We start from the raw sequence: 25082 nt of genomic DNA on the forward strand, positions 1-25082 counted from the left end.
ACCACCATTGCAATGGTAACCATGGTTAATTTGTGGTCACCTATAGACAAATAATAGTAAAAAACAATAGTCAAAATATGACTAACCATAGTCAAGTTGCATTCAAACCATAGTCAACTATGGTAAATCATATTCAATGAATAGTCTCGTCAATAGATGAGATTAACTTTAATGGAATATGCTTCGCTTGAGAGAGGAATTGAGTGTTGTGATTTGACGATGGCGAACGTTATAAAATAACTTGAATCAATTTATATAGGAATTGAAGTGACTTGGATAGATTTGGTATATGGTTGACATTGATTGTCCTTGGTTGAACATGCTTGACCATGGTTCACCCAAGGTCAATCAATGTCAACCATCGTCAACCATGATCTTCCATGGCTAGCCATGGTCCACGATCTTCAACCATGGTCATAAGGGTCAATCAATGTCTCCTCGATGAACCATTGTCAACCATGGTCAATCATGCTTAAATATGGTCAACCATGGTCAATGTCTCTATGGTTAACTATGATTAACCAAGACCAACCATGGTCAACCATGATCAACCAAGACCAACCATGATCAACCATGATCAACCACAGTCAGTAATGGTCAACATGGTTGATCATCAAGCATGGTCAACCATCCTCCAAAATTGCATTGACAAGGATTATCTCAGTATGAAAATCAAACATGGTCAACCGTGTTTATTTTAGTGTTTATGATATTTATATTAGGGTTTATATACCTTGGGTTTAATATTATTCCCTTGGGTTGATAATTCCTTGTATTAATATTAATCCCTTCAGTTTATAATATCAATCCTTTAGGTTTATTAATCTAAGGGTTCAACCATGGTCGAGCATGGAAAAACTTTGCATTGTGACAAAGATTGTCTCGTTATGAAAATCAACCATGGTCAACCATGTTTATTTAATATAATACTTATCTTAGGGTTTATATACTTTGTTTATATTATTCCCTTAGGTTTATAATATCAATCATGGAAATCATGGCCTACCATCATCAACCATGGTCAACCATGTTTTATAAAATCAGTCATGGTCAACCATGGTGCAACGTTGCATTATGACCAAGATTTTTTGAATATGAAAATGAACCATAGTCAACCATGGTGCAACTTCACATTGTGACGAAGAGTGCCTCAGTATGAAAATGAATCATGTTCAAGCATGGACAACCATGGTCCAACGTCACATTGTGACAAGGATTGTCTCAATATGAAAATCAACCATGGTCAACCACGTTTATTTTAGGGTTTATAATATTTATCTTAAGGTTTATATACCTTGGGTTTATAATATTAGTCCATTGGGTTTAATATTATTCCATTGGGTTCATAACCCCTTGGGATTTTAGTATTAATCCCTTTGGTTTATTATTGCATTGGGTTTATAATATCAATCCCTTGGGTTTATTAACCAAAGTTTTCATATTCCTAGGGTTTAATATTATTCCCTTTGGTTCACAATCCCTTGGGGTTTTCGTAATAATCCCTTGGGTTTATAATATTAGTCCCTTGTGTTTATAATATCAGTCCCTTGGGTTTATAATATCAATCATGGTCAGCCATGGTCAATGATAACCAACCATGGTCAATGATAGCCAACCATGGTTAACCATGGTCAACCATGGTTGAATGTCACATTGTGACAATGTCTCAAAATGAAAATATCATGGTCAGCCATGGTCAATCATATCCAACCTAGTTAATCATGGTCAACCATGGTTTAATGTCGCATTGTGACAACGTCTCAAAATGAAAATAAACCCTATGGTTTATTATTCCCTTGGGTTTATAATATCAATCATGGTGAGTCACGCTCAATCATGGTGAACCATGGTCAACCATGGACAATCATGGTCAACCATGTTTTATAAATTCAATCATGGTCAGCATGGTTGAACGTCGCATTGTGACAAAGATTGTCTCAATATGATAATCAACCATGGTCAACCATGGTCCAATGTCACATTGTGACAAAGATTCTTTTGATTTTAAAATTATTCATTGTCAACCATGGTCCAATGTCACATTGCAACAAGGATTGTCTCAATATGAAAATCAACCATGGTCAACCATGTTTATTTTAGTGTTTATATTACTTATCTTAGGGTTTATATACCTTGGGTTTATAATATTAGTCCCTTGGGTTTAATATTATTCAACCATGGTCATCCATGTTTTATAAAATAAATCATGGTCCACCATGGTTAATCATGGTTAGCCATGGTCGAACGTCACACGTGACAAAGATTGCCTTAGTTATGAAAATCAATCATTCTCTCAAGCATGATCCAACATCGCATTATGACAAAGTTTGTCTCAATATGATAATGATGGTTAACCATGGTCAACCTTAGTCAACCATGGTGAACTATGTTTTATAAAATCAAACATGGTCAATCATGGTCAGCCATGGTTGAACGTATTGTGACAAATATTGTCTTGATATGAAAATGAACCATGTTTAAGCATCATCAACCATGGTCCAAGGTTGCATTGTGAAAATGATTGTCTCCATATGGAAATCAACCATGGTCAACCATGTTTATTTTAGTGTTTATATTATTATTTTGGTGTTTATAATATTTATACCTCGGGTTTATAATATTAGATCCTTGAGTTTAATATTATTCCCTTGGGTTCATAATCCCTTGTTGTTTTAGTATTAATCCCTTTGGTTTATTATTCCCTTAGGTTTATAATATTAATCAATTGGGTCCAACATCGCATTGTGACAAAAATTGTCTCATTATTAAAATCAACTAGGGTCAACCATGTTTATTTAAGGGTTTATAATATTTATCTTGGTGTTTATGTACCTTGGGCTTATATTATTCCCTTGGTTTTAATATTATTCCCTTGGGTTTTTAGTATCAATTCATTGGGTTTATTATTCCCTTGGATTTATAATATCAATCACGGTCAACCATGATCAATCATGGTCAATCATTTCCAGCCATGGTCAACCATGTTTTATAAAATCAATCATAGTCAATCATAGTCAACCATTGTGTAATGTCGCATTGTGACAAAAATTGTTTCAATATGAAAATCAAACATGGTAAAGCATGGTCCAACATCGCATTGTCACCAAGATTGTCTTAATATGAAAAACAACCATGGTTAACCATGTTTATTTTAGGGTTGATGGTATTTATCTTAGGGTTTATATACCTTACATTAATATTAATCCCTTGGGTTTAATATTTTTTCGTTGCATTCATAATCACTTTGGGTTTTAATATTAATCCCTTGGGTTTATTATTCCCTTACGTTTATTATTCCCTCGGGTTTATCATATCAATCCCTTGGGTTTATTAATGTAAGGGTTCATATTCCTAAGGTTTAATATTATTCCTTTAGGCTTATAATCCCTTGGGTTTTAGTATTAATCCCTTGGGTTTATTATTCCATTCGGTTTATAATATCAATCATGGTCAAACATGGTCAACCATGCTTAATCATTGTCAACCATGTTTTATAAAATCAATCATGGTCAACCATGGTCCAATGTCGCATTATGACAAATATTGTCTCATTATGAAAATAATTCATGGTCAACCATGGTCCACCATGTTTATTTAATGGTTTATAATATTTATCTTAAGGTTTATATACCTTGGGTTTGTGTTTTTCCCTTGGGTTTAATATTTTTCTCTTGGGTTTATAATCCCTTAGGTTTTCAGTATTAATACCTTGATTTTATTATTCCCTCGAGTTTATAATATCAATCATGGTCTACAATGGTCTAGCGTCGAATTGTGACAAAGATTTTTTCAATATAAAAATCAACCATGTTCAACAATGGCCCAACATCGCGTTGTGACAAAGATTTTCTTGATATGAAAATCAATCATGATCAACTATGGTTCAATGTCGTATTGTTACAACTATTTTCTTATAATGAAAATCAATGGTCAACCATGTTTATTGTAGGATTTATAATATTTATCTTAGGGTTTCAATAACTTGGGTTTATAATATTAATCCCTTGGGTTTAATATTATTTTGTTGATTTCATAATCTCTTAGGGTTTTAGTATTAATCTCTTGGATTTATTATTCCTTTGGATTTATTAATGTAAGGGTTTATGAATCACATGATTCATTAGGGTGTCAAAATAATTTTATAAGCATTTCTTACATCATTCATGATTTAGGTTCATTTAGTTATAATTAAATCAACTACATAAAATCAATAAGATAAAGTCATAAAAATTTGAATCATATAACTTTATACATAAATGGTATTAAATGCTTTTCTAATTATTTATTGCACGCTAATAATTAAGTAACATATTTTTGCAAATTTGTGTAGCAAGATTATATTACCATGCAGCACTTATTAAAACTAAAAATACAATACAATTTGATATATATTTTAAGTATTTTAAATATATTGAAAAAACTTTGATATCATTAAGCCTCACTTAATCTAGTGGATTGGGTTATTAAAACTAATGTACAATACAATTTAATAATAAAAAAAAACTAAATATATTTATTATTAACACAATTAAGTGTTTTGAACGCGTTCAAAGCTGTCAGATGATTTGAATGGCAAAATATTGAAAGAAAAATCATATAATCAGGATCCATGAACAATCCATGACCATGGACTTACCTTTGGGTTAGTAGCCGTTGGCACCACCTGCAGATTCTGAGAGGAGTATGGAACGATGTCTATAGGGGAAATTTGTGTGGCCTTCTGAATCCTGGACCGTTTAATGTCATTTTCATGATGATTAGGCTTGCCATCATAGAAAATTTTAGGGGCGAATGTTCGCCCTTTGGCGAAATTAAGGGGTTTTAAATTTTTAGTGGGCGAATATTTTGTATCATAGTACATTTTTACAAATCACCTCAAATAACCCACCTTATTTTAAGGGAGAGGGTAAAAAAGGTAAATTTAGCCCTTGAAATTAGGAGTTACAACCTTCCATTCGCCCATTTTCAAGAATAGGTTTTATTTAAGTGAATCCTATGGGCCAAAGGCCCAAATACCATATTTATAAAAGAGGTATGGTAAATTAATAAAAATATAAATAAATGAGAGGTATGGTAAATAAATTAAACATTTTTTATATTTACTCCATAAGTCACCTTATATACATGCAAGGGTGTAAACAAATAAAAATATAAGTAAAGTGGAGGTATGGTAAATAAATAAAACGTCTTTTTATACTTACTCAAAAGGTATGGTAAATAAATAAAAATATAAATAAACTAGACACATGGTAAATAAATAAAACCTCTTTTTATTTTTAGTCCATAACCCTCGTTCTATTTATGAAGGCTCAAGAAAGAGGTTTTATTTAAGTGAATCCTATGGGCCAAATACCATATTTGTAAAAGAGGTATGGTAAATTAATAAAAATATAAATAAATGAGAGGTATGGTAAACAAATAAAACATTTTTTTATATTTACTCCATAAGTCACCTTATATTTACGAACACTCAAAAAATGCGTTATATTTAGGTGAAACCTATGGGCAAAATACTATGGGACAAACACCATGGACTAGATTGTTATTAATACCATGCAAAAAAAACATTATTAACCCTAATATTAGAATTAATAAAAATAAAAATGGCACATGGTATTGACCCATGGTATTCACCATCTTTACTCTGGATCTACTAACCCCCGAGAGGTATCAAATATCGTGATATGAAAACTAGCATAGAGTGAAAAAATATTTGATCCGATCAAGAGTAAAAATGGATGTTGTAATTTAATGTATGTTAAACATTTTAGTTTGGTTAAAATAAAAAATAAAATATTAATTTTATTAATTTTTATAAATTACTAATAGTAATTTTTAAGTTCCAGGTTTATGATAACCCATGGTATTGACCCATGGTAATACCATGGTATTCATGTGAGCATAGACTATTTAAAGGGGAAATTCTATCATCTTAGATCCATCTTAATTCTGGGTCTACCAAGTGCTTAGAGGGATAAATAGATTTCGTCCCCCTAAGAGTGGTAGATGTGGAGTAAAATGGATATAGGTTGGTTTTTATGATAATGAAGATATTAAATAGACTTAGGAAATTATATTGTAAAAACATATTAATGTGAATGGTTAAGGCATAGACATTGGACAAGTATATTTGTATACTTCTGTTTTAAACTGAAACAAATACAGGGCTAAAAGGACTGGATTGATTGCACTAATCATCCTTCTATAACTTTCCAACATATGCTGGAGTAAACAGATTGTAATTTTATCCTACACCCACTAGGTTATCGATATGTAATTTCGGTAATTTTAATTTCAAAAGATATTTTAAAAAAATGCAATGATTTCATTTGTGTATTCAATAAACACAAGATTTTATTATTGAGCAAAATATTTGCCATGCCTGGTGAGAGATTCGCCAAAAAGTTATATATACATATCATATTATTGATAAAATCGCCTTCCATTTTTCCTATATACCATAAAGATTCGCCCATTTATTATACATGTAAATTTAGGGGGGTTCTTAAAATTTTCCCTTCTTGCCATGCATATGAATCTCTGCGCCAATTTCCATTTATGACCTTGCAAATTCCACAATGTTCTAGAAATGGAGACTGAAAAATACCGTGCCGTGTGAGATTGGCTTAATGGACAACAATTCTATGTGCAGTGGCACCGATGGGTTTGAAACAAGTAATTTAACAATTGATGGTGAATCAATTATGCAGAATGCCTTCGATTATTCTTCAACCAGTCACTATAATCAGGATTATCGGGGTCGCGATCTGCGTTTTTATTTTTTTTTGTTTTTTTAATCAAATTCAAGTAGGCATGACTTCCATTCGCAAAGCCTCAGCCTGTGACTACTGAGACGCAAAATTCTTGGACCAAGAAGATGTAGGACGTGGAACAATAAATGCAAGTATGGAATTAAGTCTAAGAGTTTAGTAGAGAAAAGTCATTCATATTGAGATGGTAATATATAATTACAATCATTTTTTTTGTTTTATTTTTTTTTTTAATGAAAGAGACGTTGTAGTTTTATATATGGTTAAACATTTTAATTCCATCAAATTACATTAAAAAATAAAAATTAAAATAAATTAAAATTATATAAAAAATTGTTTGGAGTAGTTAAATTGGCAATGCCCATAGAAATGAAGTCTCATCTAACCCAAAGCCTTGGGTTCAAATCATGTGTTATCCCTTGAAGTCTCATCTAACCCGAAACCTTGGGTTCAAATCGTGTGCTATCCATGAAGTCTCATCTAACACGAAGCCTTGGGTTCAAATGGTCTGTTATCCCCCTCGATAAAGATGGACATGATAAAGATGTAGTCCTAACAAGGTTACAAAAAAAATATGAATAAAAAATAATAACTTTAATTATTAATTAAATATTTTGATTCAATTAAATTACATAAAGTAAAAATAAAATAAAATAATTAAATTTAGATTATTTTTTTTAATCCCAAATTTTCTAACCACTAAAAAGAATCAAACCATGTTGAAGGAGTTGAGTTCAAGCATTAGTGACACATTGTCTTTCTACCTGTGGCACAAAGGCATGCTTTACTTCTTGAGAATTGTGAAAAAAGAGGTATAAACAAGATTTACTAGGTAGTTCCATAACTATTTTGTTGGAAAAAGAAAACAAAAATCAAATCATAAGCTAACTTATTGTTTTATTTTTGTTTGTCAAGTGGTTTCAGTTCATCATAGATTACACCAGCCTTGACCTGTGGCTTGAGAAACTACAACCTAGAGGTATCTAAGCCATAAAAATCACCTAGGGATCACACCTGACCTAAACCACACGAGCCCTTAACATGTCTCCACTTTTTCTTACAAAGTTTCAAACCGAAGACCTTGATATCACAAAGTGACTTAATAGTACACACCATTACCATCTATTCTACGCCCAATAAGAATCATCTAAATTATTATTAATTAAAAAAAAACACAAAAATTAATAAAACTCTATTTTTTATTTTATTAAAAAATATAAAAATATAAAATTATAGAAGTAAAATAAAATATAATGTTTTAATTAAATATGAAATGAAAAAAATTGATAGAATTAGACCATGAGCATAACAAAAGGGCCTTGAACCTTATAATCTTCGGTTTGAAAGAGGTAGATAAGGATACTTAGCCATAGCCCACATTGAATTACATAACAGATTACAAATTGAAACAACGTGTCTTACAGAAGCAACAAGGTTGGGGAAACTAATTGAGAATAAAGAAAGGCTGATCCGAATAAAGATGAGACTCTACTAACTATAAGTATGACATATTTAATAAAACCTCAAGTCTAAAAGGAACGAGAATATTTATAAATGAAAATCTCATTCCAGAAGATCAAGCACAATTGAGAAAGGAGATTCAAAAGGTAAAAGAAACTAGGAAGGAAGGAAAATGGGCAATAATCAGAAATAGAAAAGGCATTATTCGAGATAGAAACGAAAAAGATAATAATAAATAGCAATTCAACATGCTCTGGATTCTTTCTTGGAGTTGTCGGGGGTTTCCATGGAAAAAAGGCCCCAAGCTAAGTTGGATCTCGAACGATGTTGATATTATTTTTCTTGTTGAAACTTGGGAGCATGAAGAATCTAAGGTCCCTAACATAGATGGCTTTACATTATGGTCTACCAGGAATGTGATCCTCCCATAGAGGCATTGGGGGTAAAGCTTGTTACATTAAGAAGAACATCTCTCCCCATGCTCGGATTTATAAAAACGACCCTTAAAACCAATATAGTTGGATAGAAATTACTAACATTTATGATAAAAATATCTACATAGCAATTTGTTATTCCCACCCCCCATCAATTCTAACTTCTATAAGAAAAAGTATCTAGATAAAAAAAGTCCTTACAATGTATTAGAGAATGTCATTTCTAGCCTAAGGATTGAAGGCAATATCCTTTTAATAGGTGACTTTAATGCTTGAACTTCAAGGAACCAAGCTATTCTTCTAAGCAATCATTCCAACCCCAATCCTCTTTGGTTAGATGAAGACCTTCCTCTGTCTAGCTAATACAAAAGGAGCTTTGAGGACCTTGGGGAGAATTTGTTTGGGTTGGAGCTAGTCAAGCTCTGTAGTGCTCAGGATCTCATATTTTGCAATGGTCTAAAGAAGTGGCCCAATTCTATCAAGATGAATTGCATCCATGGGCTTGGTAGCAGCGTGGTAGACTATGTTATCTCCGATCTCCCTCTATACAACGAAATAACAAATTTTGACAGCTTAAACGACCACGAGCCTAACTTTGATCATAGGCCTTTACTTATAACTCTCAATTTTGTCATGCATAGAGATCCCATAGAAGATAATACTTATAGCCAAAAGAAGTTAATCTTTGATAGTGAATTAAATTTTCTTTCCTTTATCTAGTATAGACAACATAGAAGATATCTATCATAATTTTACTACAACCCTCTCGTATTCTATTAACAAGTTCTCAATTGAAGTTTCAAGTAATAAAAGAAATATCAAAACCAACCCATGGTATGACAAATATTGTAAAAGTGTGAGGAGAGCAATTAAGGAAGTTGTTGATGAATCTCTTAAAATTGGCAAGATAAAAATATACAAAGTCCTAACTAAAAGGAAAAAAAGGCAGTATATTTGTAAAAGACAAGAGAATTTCTTACACCTCTCTAAGGTAGCTCCTAAGAAATTCTGGAGGCAGATTCTAAATAGGAAAACTAAAGATAATAATAAAATTTCTTTACACGACTTGAATTCCTATCTTAAAAAGCTTTATGAATCTCCAAATGTCATGGATAACTTTGAAACCCTGCTCGCAATGAAAGAAGTTTTCTCATTAGAAGACATTGATTTTCGGGTTAATCACTTGGCTTATGGGAAAGCTAAGGGCATTGAAGGTTACCATGCAGAAATCTTAAAAATTGGAGGTCATATCCTCATCCCCCACATTCACAAGCTTTTCAATCAAGCGGTCAAGCAAGGGTTCCCTAAACCACAGACTCAAAGCCTCATTATCCCTATTTTTAAAAGAGGGGATACAAATAACCCTTATAATTATCAGACAATTATGATCAGCCCTCTCCTAGCCAAGTTATATGCTATTATTTTGGAGAGGAAGTTGAGCATATGGCTTGAAAGTTAAGGTAAGAGGGCTAAAGGGCAAGTGGGTTTTAGAAAGCAGCATTCAACACACTACTACATGTAGTGGGGTTTTAAGACAATATTTGAGTTAATTGTCTTAACTTAAGACAAAAAGAAACTTGTGTATTGTCTAAAATATTGTCTTTAAGTAGGTGTCTCAAAATATAATGTCTCAAAAATTTGTCTCTATAAAGACAATATAGAACACATTATTATTTTCTTTGTAAAGACAATAATCATTGTCTATTAAGAGACAATTTCATTTGTCTCTCTACAGACAATTTCATTTGTCTTTCTAGAGACACTTTCATTTTTGTCTCTTTAGCAACAATTACATTTTTGTCTTTATAGAGACAATAGCTGAGATTAAAAACATATTGTCTCTATAGAGACTATATGTCCATAATTAAAATTATTGTCTCTCTAGAGACAATATAAAAAAATATTTAAAAAAATAAAAAAGATAATCATTTTGAATGTTCATTCAAAGTAGTTTCACATTCAAAGTTCCCAAATAGTGATTTTAATTACCTTAAATCTTTTTTGTTTATGGATACCAACAAAATAAAAAATAAATAAATCCATTATTTTTAACGCTAACAGCAAAGTAATTTTAAATCTAAATGAAAAAATAATTCTCGAAAGCAACATTGAAAATAATAAGGCAACACACTTATATTTTCTGAAAATGCATTCACGTCATTTGAACATGCAGGATCCTCAGTTGGAACTTCATTTTGAGACATATTATGAGTGAAAAAAGAAATGTTCTAGATTTCTCCATCCTACAAGAAGGTTTACTCTCTATTTTAGAAATTCAAAGCTTCAATCAAATTAAATGGTGGAAATTAAATTCATATCTAGTTGTTAAACCATAATTTCAATACCCTTGTATAATTGGAATTGGCTTCCTTGATAAAAAAATATTTGTAATAATGTATATGAATTTGAATTTGCAATTGATTGGAAATTCTGTCTTCATGAAGGTTTTACAAAAGACGAAAAATTGACACAGGTCATGGCAACATGATATAGGCCAATTCTCAGTCTATTGGTGACCTACATAATTATCTTCTCCACTATTGGATTTCATAATTTGAGTTGGCTCCATCTCCTGTTGCAGCCCGAAAATTGCTACAATTAGTATCCAAATTGGTGGTGATATAGTTCCCGAGGAAGCTTCATATCTAATTAATCTAGTTTGGGTAATGAACTATTATGATCAACTTCATAACAAGCTAAAGTTGCAGAAAAGTCTCTATCACTAGATTTTTTGTGGGAAGTTAATCATGTCTTGGAGGCACACCAAACCACCCATCCTTCTTCCTGTTAAGAATAAAATAATAAATTCCTATAAGGAAAGTTTTATACCATTGCTCAACCATTTCCAAGAGAGCTACTTACTGAAATAAAATAAAATAAATGTAGTGCGTAGCTAAAATAGAAATGTGTGCACTCTTAGTATTTCTTCATTATCACTTGCCTTGCCTTGCCTAATTCCCCAGAGAGCTTGCAAATGCAATAGTAGAGTCATTTTATTTTTTTTATAATAAAAACCCCTACCATCTTTATAATAATTAATAATTGAAATAAAAATAAAATTCTACAAAATTATTAAACTCTCAATATAAAAATAGCTCAAAAACAAAATCAATATACTCTTTAATATAAACATAAATTTTAGTGATGATACCATCTCTCTTTTTGGTTGGTAGCATTGTTTCTTCCCAATCAAAGCCCAAAAATGTCATGAATACTAGTGAAAATTATAGGTAAATTTCAAACTCTTTTAAAATGAAACTACATCACCTATTTTCTCTCCAGTGGGATGGGAAGTATTTGAAAACTCTTATTAGAAGAGTGAACAGAATCTCTGACCAAAACTTGCAGAATCTCAATCAACATTAATACTCAACAATCATATGGGATTTTCCCTAAATGAGGAGATATCAGAGATAGAAGTGAAGTCTTCCACCTAGCCAGATGATGTGAGATCAAGTGGTGATTGAACTGGAAAAAATCAAACAAAGAAGAGGCAAGTTGGTTCAAAACATAACAAATGTCCTCCTTCCTAGCGAACTACTCAACTGGATGGTACTCTGGTTATTGCAGTAAATCATAGAGAGAACTCTCCCACAAATGCCATTACTTATTGTTGGAAATAATATCAAGAGGGGGGGTGAATCAATATTATCAAGTCAATTATTTTTCATTTCATAATTAGATCTGCATACGCTACTTCAGTTAGTGAAAACGACGTATATACGAACCTACAGTTAAGAAAACTTGCTTATAACTTGCAGACTTATAATTTAATTTATTCTTCAGATGTTGATCATTAATCTGTGTGTCAGAACCATATAACTAGTGACCAAGAACAGTAAAATAGAACAGACAGTCACACACAAGAACACAAGATATAAGGTGGAAACCCAATGTGGGTGAAAACCACCTGCTGCAATTCGTCTCTATCTTCTTTAGAAACTTCTTTTTACAATGGATCTGCACTGGTGAAGTCTTATACCAATATGCAGGTTTCTACCTGTAGAAGGCGACAACCTTCTCTCATTTTCCAGCTTCTCCTGGAAGGGAAATACAACCCCCTTAGCTCTTGTACTAGCTGATGTACTAGTACATAGGTGCTAACCTACAGAAGGCTACAACCTTCTCTTTTCTTCCAGGGACCACATTTCATAAATTTTCAGACTGGATCAATCAATGACAATAATCCAACATCAAATACATCTGCATCAACCATTCTCCTTTGCTTCAATCAAAACTTAATCAAACAATTACTTCTCTGAATGTTATAACCGTACTACATTAACAGTGACCAGAAACCAATCCTGAACCTAGAACACTGCAACAATAATCAGAAGTAGCTAAAACATATTTCATGAGATGTATGCTACTTCAATATGTATAACATGCATACATACGCTTTGACTTACTGAACCAGCATGTATATGCGGCTCTACTGTGCCGAACCTATGTACAGATCTATAAAATATAATTTACCCTTTTCACTTATTCAGACATGAGTTATACTGAGATTATCAGATTTATAGATCAAGTCATGCGCCAAATATAACAAATCAAAATCACACAAAGATACTACTATTCAAGCCTTAAGATCTTGACCCAACAATAGAACTTATCCTTCTTCTTGCACGCAGGTTCCTCCTTGGTCCAGATCAAGCTATGCACCATAACCGAATTCTAGATCTTTCTCTTCATAAGATATCCAATGCTTAAGTGAATACCTTTTCCAAATTATCTCCTTCCCTTTTTATAGTCTTAGGCCTTACTCAAACCATGGTCCAAAACCATAGAGAATCAATACCATGGAACCAATACCTAGGTTCAACACATCGGATGAGATACCATGGTCCAAAACCATAGGTCCAAATATCAAGGACTAAATACCATGGACCAATAATAAGTTTTCCCACATGTACATGCTTTTCCTTGCATGAAAGTGTGTGCATATGTATACACGCCTTATGATCGTCGAACCCATGTGTATACGCAACTTGGTTAAGAGGAACTTGTGTATATCTCTTTTTCCTTCATTCTAAAATGTGATCTGTCATTTGAGTGAGTTGCCATTAAGGACAACACTTGTGTCATAGCGCCAAAGCTGTGTCATAATGCCAAAAATATCCCCCTTTAGACTTGATGGAAACCCCAAGTCACTCAAGTCATTCTCCCCCTTTGTCATCAAGGGCAAAGGGTTATGCTCCCCCTGAGTACATAAATCTCTACTCTGCGGTGCTGTCCATGCTCCCCCTGACTATAGGCAAGGTCTGTAAGAAGATGCTCTACAAGAAGAAACATTACTTTATACATCATAAATGACCTTCCTATCACCAAAGACTCATACATACATCCATCCCCCAACCAAGTGGGGATATACCAATATTGACTCATCCACCCAACCAAGTGGGGATACACCAAAAGTTTACACATGATAAAAGAAGAATATTACATCATTCATCCCAGGCATAGTGGAGAAACCAACATAGGCCGTTACATGACCTTGATAATAAAGGAATACATGACATAAAGACTAAATATTTAAGACAAGACTATGATAGTCATCAGCAACATCTGCCAATCATCATTAAAACTAGCAACCATGATATCCTTTTGCACCTGATCCATCTGAAAGAAAAATAGCTGTGAAATTGAACCATGATCTTCTAAGATAATGCCAACAATGCATTATTAGAATTATATGCTCCCCCTAAACCTATGCCAGATGCTCTCTGTCAGACCCATATCCAACTTTTTTCATCCTGAGTCTGTCCCCACTATTTGTCTTCAAACCATAATATATGTGATTGTATCCATAGACACCTGCCTATGTATGCGGATACACTTCATGAAACTCACGTACAACCACTGTTATCTGAAATAGATAATTTCAACAGCAAGATGATGCATCGCCTACTCCCATCCTCTGTCTAAGACATTCAAATGTCTCCTTGGGCAGTGGTTTGGTGATTATATCAGCAACTTGTTCCTTGGAGGGAACATACTCTAATTTGACCTTTTGTTCAAGAACTTGTTCTCGAAGAAAATGATATTTGATAGGTATGTGCTTGGTCCTCGAATGCATGACTGGATTCTTTGAAATACTGATTGCACTTGTATTATCACAAAAAATGGAGATAGGTGGAATACAAGTGATTTGAATGTCTTGCAATGTTTGCATCATCCAAAGGAGTTGTGCGTAGCAAGATGCAGTAGCCACATATTCTGCCTTAGCTGTAGATAATGCAATTGAACTTTGTTTCTTGTTGAACCAAGATACTAATCTGGAACCCATAAAGAATGCACCACCACTAGTGCTTTTTCTATCATCCATGCTTCTTGCCCAATCTGCATCTGTATATGCATGAAGTGTGAGATCTGTATCTCTAGGATACCATAAGCCATAATTTTGAGTTCCTTGAAGATACTTGAAAATTCTTTTGACTGCCTGAAGATGAGTTTCCTTTGGATTTGCTTGAAATCTTCCGACTATTCCAACTGCATGCATGATGTCTAGTCGGGTACCTATTAGATAGAGCAGACTTCCAATCATTGATCTATAGGTTGGTTGATGCACTACTGCTGATTCATCATTTGCACTGAGGCTGCATCCTATTACCATAGGGGTACATACCGGTTTCCAATCCTCCATCCCATATTTCTTCAAAATGAAACCAACGTTTCGGACTAGCTTCTTACCAGCCATATCTGTAGGAGTTGCTGATGGAAATGTGTATCTTGCTTCCATGATATCCCAAACTTCTGTACCAAGAGATTGAATATAGGTTGTGATTCTTACCTTCCAATAGACAAAGTTGCTCACATCAAAGATTGGTGGCCTGATTGATGCCTCTTTTTCATAGTTGCTCATAATGATAGATCTTCCTTCAAGCGATCAAGCTTCTTCTAAAGGACCTGCTCTAATACCAATTGCTGGAAATAATACTGAGAGGGGGGGTGAATCAGTATTATTAAGTCAATTATTTTTCATTTCATAATCAGATTTGCATATGCTACTTCATTTAGTGAAAACGTCCTATATACACAACTACAGTTAAGGAAACTTGTGTATAACTTGCAGACTTATAATTTAATTTATTCCTCAGATGTTGATCATTAATTTGTGTGTCGGAACCATATAACCAGTAACCAGGAATAGTAAAACAGAACAGACAGTCACCCACAAGAACACAAGATATAAGGTGGAAACCCAATGTGGGTGAAAACCACCTACTGCAATTCATCTCTATATTCTTTAGAAACTTCTTTTTACAATGGATATATACTAGTGCAGTCTTATACCAGTTCGCAGGCTTCTACGTGCAGAAGGCTACAACCTTCTCTCATTTTCCAGCTTCTCCTGGAAGGGAGCTACAACCTCCTTAGCTCTTGTACTAGCTGATATACTAGTATGTAGGTGCTAACCTACAGAAGGCTACAACCTTCTCTTTTCTTCCAGGGGTCACGTTTCATAAATTTTCAGACTGGATCCATCAATGACAATAATCCAACATCAAATACATCTACAACAACCAATCTCTTTTTCTTCAATCAAAACTAAATCAAATAATTACTTCTCTGAATGTTGTAACCATACTACATTGACAGTAACAGGAAACCAATCCTAAACCCAGAACACTACAACAATAAATAGAAGTAGCTAAAACATATTTCATGAGACGTATGCTACTTCAATATGTATAACCTACGTACATACACTTCTATATTAAGATCAACCAGCGTCTACGCTGCTTTGACTTAGTGAACCAGCGTGTATACACGCCTCTGCTGTGGAGAACCTACATACACATCAATAAAATATAATTTACCCTATTCACTTATTCAGACATGAGTTATACCTAGATTATCAAATTTATAGATCAAGTCATGCGCAAAACATAACAGATCAAAATCACACAAAGATACTACTATTCAAGCCTTAAGATCTTGACCCAACAATAGAACTTATCATTCTTCTTGCGCTTAGGTTCCTCCTTGGTTCAGATCCAGCTATGCACCATAACCTTATTCCAGATCTTGCTCTTGATAAGATATTCAATGCTTAAGTGAATACCTTTTCCAAATGATCTCCTTCCCTTTTTATAGTCTTAGGACTTACTCAAACCATGGTCCAAAACCATAGAGAATCAATACCATGGACCCAATACCGGGGTTCAACACATCGGACGAGATACCATGGTCCAGAACCATAGGTCCAAATACCAAGGACTAAATACCATGGACCAAAAATAAGTTTTCCCACATGTATGTGCTTTTCCTTGCATGAAAGTGCACGCATACGTATACGCACCTTATGATCGTTGAACCCGCGTGTATAAATGACTTGGTTAAGAGGAACCTGCATATATCTCTTTTTCATTCATTCTGAACTGTGATCTGTCATTTGAGTGAGTTTCCATCAAGGACAACAACTGTTTCATAGCGCCAAACCTGTGTCATAATGTCAACACTTATTAAAATAATGAGTTGGGAAGCATGAGAAAATGAGTTCAATGAAGAGAGGTTGAGTAGAATGAATCTTCATTCAAAAGTGTTGGTGGTTTTCATTCCCCTGGAGTGTTGGTAGTGCGGAGTATCACCAATCTGTTCTACTAGCAATTGCCGCAAAAGGTGCAAAGATAGGGCGATAGATTTTTTAAATTGTTAAAATAATATGAGGAATGCATTTTTAAATATGTACACCATATATATTGACAAATTTAAATTTTAGTGGTGTATAATTGTTCAGCCTTATGTATTGTGGTCCTATGCATACAAGTGATGGCTTCAAGGTGGTTGCCCTGGGGTAACTAGTTTAGCATTCTACATGCCTCTTTTGAATGCAAATGCAATATAATATAAATAAAATCTTATGATGTTTTTTGGTAAATGACACTCCCACTCTGCTGCGTGTTCTCGCAACTTATGTTGAAATAAATTTAATAGAAGAGTGAATTAGAGATATATCATAAGATCTATACCTTCAAGTAACATAAACGATATGGGTATGCTGAAGGATAAATCCTTTAACCACAGTGAAGGAAAAACATGATGACAAATTGCCCAATCAAGAATTTTAAGGAGAAGTTTGCAGCAATTAATAAATCTATCATATAGGAAGATGCATCTTCGAAGCTACAAATATCCAAAAATAGCATATGGTGGGAACAACAGTAGTAGTTACAAACCCAAACGAAGTAGAAATATTTTCAGGAAATTAAGGAGACATTAATACACAAGGGTGTATATGCAAGGACTCAGATTTTAGGCCTCCTAAATTAATGTTGTGGAGAAAAATGAGTCTTTGTTTGGAAGCAACTATCCTTACCGGCCAACTGTTAAAATTTGAAATGGTTATTGAGGAATAATAGATGCAGTTGTTAAGATTTGAAATGGCTATTGAAGAATAATAGACGAAGAGTTTCTCACACTCTATGTCTGCCTCTGAATATAAAAATTTTGTTGAAAGGCATTGTGAAAGCAACCAAAGTGAGGAAATCTTAATGGTAGTAATTCATGCAACAATGAATATATAGTTTATAAAGATGGGTAGTGAGCACCATGAACGTCTATGTTGGTAACAGTTGGATAAAGAGAATGGTAGAGCAAATTAAAGCCATATATCATATGAATATCTGGCTTCAAGTGGCATGAATATTTGGTTATGATACCAAAAAAATTGATAAATTGCCAACCCAAAATTCAAGGAGTAGTTTGTAGCAATTAATCAGTCTATCATAGATGACAGATAAAGTAAAAAAAATAAACAAATTGCAGACTCAGATTTCAAGGAGCAGTTGGGAGCAATTATTCAGTCTATCGTAGATGGTGATACATCTTCTAACCTAGAAGTATCCCAAAGGAGCAGCGAGTGAGAACAATAATAGCAAGTGCAAAAACAAACACAGCAGATGCATTTTCAGCAAACTTGGGAGAAATTAATACACAAGAGTTATATGAAAGGACTCAGTTGTTGGCCCTCCCCAGTAAATGTTGTGTAGCAAAATCATTAGAGCGGACTTGATTCATTTCTTGGTTGTTATATTGATCACGTTGCAGTGATCTTACCCACAATAATACTCTATCTGCAGTTATGGAATCTGGAACAATATTTTGATGTATGTATATTTTTGGGTTGTTTTATGGAGCAAAAAATGGTACATAGATTTTTTGGGTTGTTTTTTGATTGGGTTGTGACATCATTTTCACTTCTAAAGCAATAGATCCATAATTCCATCATTAACTTATAGATTATGGGGGAAAATGTAATATTGAAAACGGTTGAGAATACATACACAATTTCCTTTTCAGGTGGGGTTGCCAAAGGTGGTTTCGGGTACATTTCCTCCAATATATGGGTTATAACATTAGAGTCTGGAATCCACTTATAATCCATCTTGATGACAAGAACTTTTCTTTGAGGGTTCATATGCAAAAACCTGTGCACTAACATCTTCAACTTAGCTCCCCCTAATTTCCCACATAAACATAGGCATAGTCTCACACTTGTAATTGGTTTGAACCATAGCCATAAAGAAATGGCCTACAATGAAAATGAAAAATAATATATGGGCCTCAAAACCATAAAGTTACCAGTCAGGTTTGTTACTAGTATCAATGAACTTCATGTTGGATGGGACCTGTTTTTCCTTGAAAGTAAGCAAAACCATCTAGCTGAAGGGACCTGCTCAAAGATGTATTCAATACATTAAGCTTTACTTCATACATTACAATGCCTGAAATGCACTGGTAGACAACAAATTGTTTGACAAATAAAGATGAAATAAAATCCAGGAAATGCAACATTGAATCATTTTGCTAAAAAAGGGGAAAATGACAGGAAAATTACTTACAGTCACCAAGGGACCTGTGCAAAGATGTGTTCAATACATTAAGCTTTACTTCATACATTAAAATGCCCAAAATGCATCAATACACCACAAATTGTTTTACAAATAAAGAAGAAATAGAAACCGAACAAAACAGGAAATGCAAGATTGAATATTTCTGCTAAAACAAGGGAACATGACAGGAAAAATTATTTACAATCCCCAAGTTTGTCAAGTGCACCTATGGCAGCCTTGACACAGACTTCCACTGCTTCAGCCATGCTCACAATTCGTGTACTGTAAATCTTCCTCGTCTGAGGCAAGACCCTATATCTAACCCCTTTCTTACCAAACAAATGGGTGCCCAAGACCACAATTAAAGGCTCTATGATACAATGCTAGTGATTCTAGAGAGTCGCAACGTAGATTTTTTTCTAAAGCGAGAGATGAAGTGGAAGCTACACTAAGCATGGATATCATAGCCATCTCTGACTTCTATAAATAGACCTCACTCTCATACGTTTCCATCCTCCCCATTTTTATGACACTCATTAGTGAAACATCACTCTGCACCACAAATCCCCATATATGAAATGCAAATAACAAATGAATTCATTGTACAATCTAATCCCCATCACATAAATTCTAAAATAAGAAACTCTGGGTTCCTTCCAAAGACCTCTCGACGTGTTTGTCTCTGAGAGACCCTCATATGCACTGTAATGCAGCTCGGAAGAATGTTGGAAAGAAATCCAATCGTGCACCATAAGTTTTATGTCCAATGCCATAAATTCTGCAAAACATTCAAACGGACTCTCTCGGAACCTTGGCTTAAAAGGTGGGCACAGATGTCAAGTGGAGAGTGGCTTAAAAATTTGCGCACAAATGTTAGACAGACATTAAAAGGGTAGATGATCGACTGATTCAAAAGAAGGCCTATCGGCCTAATTATGTTAAACACCATGGATTACAGCATTACCAAAGCTAGTAACATGGTTCACAAATCCCCAAACATGAGGATTAGACTATACAGTGGCTAGTTGAGGATTAGACTGTATGGCTTTAATGTCACTACATATATATATATATATATATATATATATATATATAATATATATATATATATATATATATATATATATATATATATATATATATATATATATATATATATATATATATATATCTATATATATATATATATATATATATATATATATATATATATATGATGTTAAACACCATCGATTACAACATTACCAAAGCTAGTAGCCTGGTTCACAAATCCCCAAACATGAGGATTAGACTGTATAGTGGCTAGTTTAGGATTAGAATATATGGCTTTAATGTCGCTACACTCACATATTTAGTTGACCATGGAGGGGAGAATAGAGTTGGAGTTATTGGTCTAACAATGCTAGTACAAGGAATTATTGAGGCAAGGGAGTCTGGAATTTTTTCTAGCTGAAGGTCTCTTTAGGTGGATTACTCTAGTTGTTATCACTCAGAAATTTCCTGGCTATGAAAGAAAATTGCCAAGGTAACATGAAACTAATATTTCATATTAGAAGCTAACACTTCCAACCTAGAGAGGCAGTACAACTACTAGTTTTTAATAAACACAATGGCTAGATCTTCTGGTTTAAAACGATGGTGGTAGGGTAGCGTGTGAATCCATTGGGAATGGAATCAATATTTAAGGACATCAATTAAAATTTTCAAAGACTCGTTGACATGAACAAGTTTTTTCAAAGGCAGGATAGTTAGCGATCTATCGAACATTAAATTGTTATAGTATGATGGTGGGAAGAGAAATACAACTCAATCATAACAAAACATCTAACACAGGACAAATTTTGTCATAATATTATAAACACTAGTGAAAATATTTGAATCCAAAAATATAGAGCATCGACTGTTGAGTTACATATATGTAACTGTGCATTCAAATATAGAATGACAACACATCATGATTAACAGAGAAAGGAATCATTCACTAAGAAACAAACAATGCAACTGTGTACCCATTTGGACTTTGAAAATACAAAACAAAAGAAATATTGTTAGCAAAAGGCTAAGACTGTCAGCACAAAACCATTTAGCAATAGATCAATAGAATGAATACCTCTCCCTATTTGAATTGCAAGGAATGTAACAATTTATTCCTACAACAAAATCATTATGGTACAAAGTATATTCGCTACTCTTACCTGAGAAGATTACCCTTTCCATGTCAGAGTTGTACATGTCCATAACGACATCTCCATGTACAAATCACAAACCTCTTGATACACTAAAAATGAATTCATGGATGGTTAGAGAAATGGTATAAAGAAGGAAAAACAATTATGTTAAACAAGAGAGGCTTACATTGTCTTCTTTATTTATAATATTTTGAACACAAGAAATTATTCTTATACAATCGATAATACCCATGTTCTCATACCTGAAGCGGAAAATCTGCTTAACAAATCTGCTTGAAATACATGTTTAAAGCACCATCCACATCTTTACTCTTGGTACTCTTTAAGGTGTCAAGAGCTCCAAAGACTTACCAAATACAAAGGAAAGGTTGTCATTATGTCAACACAAAAACAAAGGAAAGACTGTCAGCACAAAACAAAGACTTTCAACACAAAATGCATTTAGCATTAGATCAATATAATGAATACCTCTGCTAGATGCATAACTCTAGACGTGTGACCTGTAAAGCTACCTTATCTTAACCATATATGGATATTTCCATAAGATCTGCTAGTTCTAGCTAAATCAATGTGAGTAGATAATACCCTTGTGCTCATTCCTGAAGGAGGACAATCTGCTTAATGGATATGCATGAGATACATGTTAAAAGCACCAACCGCATCTTTACGCTTTGTCCTCTTTAAGGTATCAAGAGCTCCAAAGACTTTCCAAAACCTAAGAGTCTCATCTCCAGCAGGCAATGCAACGATGTACCTGTTGGGTCGTTAATATGCCATTATTATTATCACTTTTGAACACTTATCCCACCCATTTCCACTATTCTTCATCATATCATTTGTTATAATTTATCATTTAAATCCATTTTATAAATGATTTATGCTCTTATGAATGAATATTATCTATTCTCCTTTATTTATAATAAATTGATGATTATGCGTGATTTTATCAATGATAGTTTTAATAAATCAGTTATAACATTATTTACCATTCTTAGCCTCCAAGATAATTTTCAGATTGAATATTTGATTTTTAAAAGCGCCAACTCAGAAATGCGCTGGAATAAGGAGTGACAGTTTTTCGGTTGAGATTCTGAGCAATTGTAGCAGAATCTGGAAAATCTAGAACATGGGTTTTGTCCAGAACAGGCCCAATTAACTTTACAAAAGAACGGTTTGCCCAAATTCGGCTTGTACTGAGAGAAACGTAGGGTTCTTTGAGCATAATTTTCTCAGATTTGCTGTTGCGGCCGTCCTCCAAATCTAAGCTGCAAAGCCAAATTCGTCTTGCTTTTGTTGAGAGATGAAAGGAAATATATTTTCTTGTTGATCAACTAGTTAGACTCAATCCAATTTTGTAAAAGAAATCATGTTGTACTTATCTTTATTGTAACTTCTCTCTTATCTCTCTATTTAAATGAAAACAGAGATCAGAGATGGGAGGACTTCAAGATGATTTTTGGAGGAATTCGAATAATGGAAGAATAATAGAAAAATGATGAAGAATGATGGTGGATTATCCATGATAGGATAGGGATTATTGCATGTTGTAATTCTCAAGCATTTGTTGTTGTAATGATTCCACAATTTGTTGATTAATACATGATTTGGGAGTTGTTGTTCATTCTTTTCCTTCTGAAGTAACCCAGCAGCATCCGCTGGCGGCTAAGGGCCTAGCCTCTGGTGGAGTATGCTACTACTGCTACTGTATATTATATTCTTTTGATTTCTGTGTGGTTTTCTTATCTTTATTTCTCGGTAATCTGACATGCTTTTTCATATGCTATTCCATGCTCTGCTCCGATTAATTCGTTAATGGTTTCTTCAGGAAATTTATGTAGTGACTCTGTATTGTATGAGTGAATCTTTTCAGAGTTGATTGCATGTTTTTGTTACAGAGCATTTGTATTGAATATTACTGTTGTTGGATTCATTTGAAATCCTGATTATTGGAATCCGAAAAGTGATATTATTCTATTTGGAAACATAGTCGTATTCACCTTAATTGTCAGATTACCATATTAGCGTGTCGTGTGTATGTATGGTTGATTCTTGCTAATTCATCAATGAGTGTTATTCCATAAAGTACATTCCATCCAATTTGCCTTAAGAAAGAAGATTTCTATTTTATTGCAGAATGTGAGTTTAGTTCTGACTCGCGAGACTTAGTTTATTTGATTGTTGTTCCATTTACTGCTTTTTGTTCCATTTCCTGTTTGCTATTCCATTTAACTTTCTGTCGTTCCATTTACTTGCATTTGCTGCTTTGGTGTGAGAGAAGGTCTAAGGCTGTAGTGAGCCAGTAAGTCACTAATTAGCTCCCAGACCTATGGTCCATGCTCTAATTTCCTTTCCATCAGTTTCTAGAGGGATGGGTTATCGCTTCCGCACCCTTGATTGATAAGCTGCCCTGTGTGATTTTATTCTTTTAAAGTAATTTAGTCATAGCTTGCTCAGTGAATAGTTGTTGTATCCTCAATTGATGTTTGCTGAGTGAATAGTTGGATTTCAGAGCATTTGAGTTTATGTTTTGTTACATTCCTTTTTCAAGCATTCATTTACTCTTGCGTTTTAAGCACTATACTGCAAAACATTACTCTTAAGTAAATAGCCGCCTCAGACTGAGTACACTCTTGAAATAAAAATTCATCCCTGGGTTGATAATTAATGTGAAGGTAATTAGGAGTTTAAAAGACACCTTTTTATCGCTCCACATTTTGGCGCCGTTGCCGGGGAAGAGTGTAGCCATTTCTAAAGAGTAGTGTGAATCTGATGAGTGCCTACTAGGGAAGAGTTGGATCTTAAAAACGGAAGGTAAGAACCTGCGTACGGAGCATGTAAAAGCCCTGCTCCCCCTTCCGCTTTCCAGCAAGACTGTTAAAGAACCTAGGGTAGAAATAGATGTTTGAATTTTTGAATGATTAGGAAAAAGATAGAAATTTTAAAAAAAATGAATCACATGATCTCACGCAAGTGGTGATGAAAGCACCACCCATTTCACTAACCGATTGACAGGAACATTTGAAGAAGGAGCCTCGAAGAAAACACATGAAGAACATCTTATATTATGGTAAGAAATGGCTCACGTTTCTACTTTTGAATTTCCTATCAAAGATCTAGGAGAAGTGACACAAATTCACATAATTCCCCCATCTTTACCAAATTTTCATGGTTTAGCAAATGAAGATCCAGATACATTTTTATTTGAGTTCGAAATACTTTGTAGAGGATATGATTATTGTACTAATGATGAAAGATTGAAAGTGTTTCCTCTTACTCTAAAAGGAGCAGCTCTCCGATGGTTCATGAGCCTAGGTGGGAATTACATCCAAACATGGGAGGACATGAAGAACATATTCTTGAAGAAGTACCAAGACTATTGCAAATCCAATG

The 25082-nt window shown here is 33.9% G+C and overlaps 1 pseudogene; it reads right to left on the reverse strand.

Annotated features, from left to right (window-relative positions):
* Positions 1–16391: 16391 nt before the first annotated feature.
* LOC149182974 (glutathione S-transferase DHAR3, chloroplastic-like) lies at positions 16392–19974 on the reverse strand (annotated as a pseudogene).
* Positions 19975–25082: the final 5108 nt, after the last annotated feature.

Source organism: Pinus tabuliformis, chromosome 3_2 (genome assembly GCF_031772625.1).
Source record: "Pinus tabuliformis cultivar Carrire ecotype Pingquan chromosome 3_2, CPIR1, whole genome shotgun sequence".
Taxonomy (NCBI): Eukaryota; Viridiplantae; Streptophyta; class Pinopsida; order Pinales; family Pinaceae; genus Pinus; species Pinus tabuliformis.